Source organism: Trachypithecus francoisi, unplaced genomic scaffold (assembly GCF_009764315.1).
Source record: "Trachypithecus francoisi isolate TF-2019V2 unplaced genomic scaffold, Tfra_2.0 Lachesis_group11, whole genome shotgun sequence".
NCBI classification, from domain to species: domain Eukaryota; kingdom Metazoa; phylum Chordata; class Mammalia; order Primates; family Cercopithecidae; genus Trachypithecus; species Trachypithecus francoisi.
The window spans coordinates 87,122,900-87,126,091 of record NW_022681456.1 but is presented as its reverse complement, the minus strand read 5'-3'; positions in this window follow the sequence as shown (position 1 = coordinate 87,126,091).

Sequence of the window (3,192 nt, the reverse complement as noted above, 5' to 3'; positions counted from 1 at the left end):
AACAAATTTAGTGTAAAGATCTAATTGGCTTTTATTAATAATTCTAGAATCAAGCACCATCTCATCCTATAAAATAAAGTGGGTTTTCTGATGAGATAAGCAGAGGAGGCTGGCTTTATAGGCAGAAAAGGGCTGAAGAAAACAGAAACAGGGAACAAAAAGCAGATGGTTTGTTTCAAGGTTAGTACCCTGATAATGTTAAAACAGAAGGGACTTCCAGGTCATACCCTCTCAAGGTAAGCTGGTCCTCTTTTGATTAGTTGCTGTGAATCTCATTCTGTCTCTATTTTTTTTATTAGAAAGCTGGCCTATTTCAGAGTTCAGTTTGATTATGTGGCATTTAACATGAATGACTCCATTCTGGTCTGCTGGACCTAGTGCAGAAGCCCAGTCCAAAACAATGGTCTCCCATAAATTTCATTTAACAATAGTAAACAAGATAAAGTATTCTGCCTCCCTGGTGGTTACAGTCCATAAATAGATGGGAAGATAATCAAAATAGTGTTAAGTTCTAGAACAAAAGTAGAACAAAATTAAGGGTAGGGAGTGATGGGGACAAGGAGCTAATTTATACTAGGTGGTCAGGGAAGACCTCTGAGGAGGTGACCTTTAGGCTGAGACCTTAATAATAAGAAGGATAAAATCTTATGAAAATCGGAGCAGAGAAACTTGAAAGACACTGGGTGGGCATGAGTCTGCGTTTTCATAAAAAGAGGATCAGTGTGCCCAGGGCCCAATTTCACCAAATGAGGTCAGAAGGGGTCATGACCAGCCCTGGTAAGAAGAGGCCACGATAAGCTGTCTTGATTTTGTTCTGCCCACAACAGGAAGCCACAAAAGGGTTGTTACAAAAGGGAGTGAGATGATCTGGCTTAATATTTGGGGATTACTCTGGTCTCTGTGCAGAATAGGAATTGTACCAAGTTCTCACAGTAGTTCCATGAGACGATTGCAACTTGGAGCTAGAGATAAAGACAAGAGGATGAATTGAGGCTGTCTTGGGGAAGATGACAGGACTCGCTGATGGAGTATATGAAGGGAGCAGCACGGGACAAGAGGAATCAAGACTGATTCCTGTGTGAGACTGAAGCCACAGTGTAGTAGATGGTGGTGTCATTTCCAAAGTTGATAGAGAGACTAGAAGAGAAATGAGTTTGAGGGACAGAGGTGGAAGGAACCAAAGTTCTGTTTGGGGCATGTGAGGTAGAGATGCTATTAGACATTTAATAAAGAGGCAGCCAGCTACCTCTACAAGCCTGAAGCTTAGTGGACAGATCAGGATTGGAACTGTAAACCTGCCAATCATTAGCAAGGAATGACTTTAAACAGGGAGTAGAACAGATAAGCTGGGCCACGCGAATATTGAAAGAGGATGGAGGGAGGAAAAGAAAGAGAAATGGAGGGGAAAGAAGGGAAAAAGAATAAGGTCCCAAATCAATCTTTGCCGTCCTCAAAGAGAGGAGATGGAGGAACAGCAACTGACTGGGGAAGGAAATCCACCTAGGAGAGGGTGTGCTATAGAAGCTGAGAGAAGAAAGTGAGAGGTTGAAGAAAATGCTAAAGGAGAGAGTCAGATAAGCAACAAGTGACTAGATTTGGTGAAAGAAGTCATTAATCACATGGATTAGAACCATTTTGGGGAATGATGAGTTCAAAAGCTCAACGACGGTGAGTGAGAGAATGAGAACTGAGAAAGAGGAGACAGTGCCTCTAAACAGCACTTTAAAGACATGTTGTATGGAAAAACAAGATTGTAACAGGAGGGAGAAAACTCAGGGAAGAGTTTTTTTTGGCTTTGGTTCACTTGGTTTTTAAGATGCAAGATTCCGGCACCTTTGTATGCCTTTAGAGTTAGAGAGAGAGAGGGGCTGGTTGCAGAGCCAGCCTGAAAAGGTCCTGAGAAGGTGAGAGGGACTAGGGTCCAGGAACTAGTGGATGGTAAGGTTGGCCTGAGAGAGCAGCCAGATCCCCCACTGAGGCCTAGGAAAGAGCATGTGGGCAGAGACAGCTGCAGGGTACAGTTGATGAGGGGAAGGTCTAGTCTGCAGCTTGAAGCTTCTTAGTGAAGTTTGAGAGGAAGACATCAGCTACACTATGAGGGAGGGGGAGCAGGTGTTGGAGCTTTGAAGGGACAGCGGCTATAAAATGCTTCCTTGTAAGATGGGACAGGGAATAACCCAGGGACTGGGAGAACCCATCAATATTTGTGACCCTGAATTAAGGGGAGACTAGTTTTTCCCTTTGCAGAGTAGGTGGATGATATCATGTTGACCAAGATGGCTCGGGAATGTACAATTCTGGCATCTGAGGGAACAGATCTGGCATGAGGCAGTATTGTGAAGTAGCCATCTCTCCCAGCATGCTTTCCTCACCACTTCTTCCTTCACAGGATCTGGTTTTGTTCAGGTGTTCACACTACTCATGAGATTCACAGGAATGGGAAACCCAACTCATCCCCAGCTCCAGAAGTGGATGCTGATATTCTAAAACAATCACCAGATGCCATTCCTTTGCTGCTGCTGATTAATTTGTCCAGGGGCAGGCATGAGACCCAACTTGAACTGGTCAGACAGGAGGGAAGGACTTAATTCCGGATGGACACCTGTTCTCTCTCCTACCAGTGAGGAAAAGGAAACGAGACGTCCAGCTGTTGGCCCCAGTCATAAGAGGAAGCTGATGCTGTGGATGAAGAGTGGAGCAATGGAAATAATGTGGGATCCAGTGACATTGCTAAACTGCTGATTCAACTAGCCTTTCTTTCTTTCTTTTTTCTTTTTTTCTTTCTTTCTTTTCTTCTTTCTTTCTTTCTTTCTTTTTTTTTTTTTTTTAAAGAGACAGGGTCTTGCTCTGTCACCTGGACTGGAATGCAGTGGTGAGATTATAGCTCACTGCAGCCTCCCACTTCTGGGCTCAAATCATCTTTCCTCCTCAGCTTCCCAAGTAGCTAGGACTATAGGTTCATGCCACCACACCTGGCTAATTTTTAAAATTTTTTTGTAGAGACTGGGTCTTGCTATGTTGCCAAGTTTGGTCTAGAACTCTTAGCCTCGAGTGATGCACCTTCCTCTTCCTCCCAAAGCACAGAGATTACAAAGGTATGAGGCACCATGTCTGACTAACCATGAAGACTGCTTTATCTCTGAATAAATCTCCTTAAAAAAAAAAAAACCCAGCTTTTGTGAGGATTTCTGT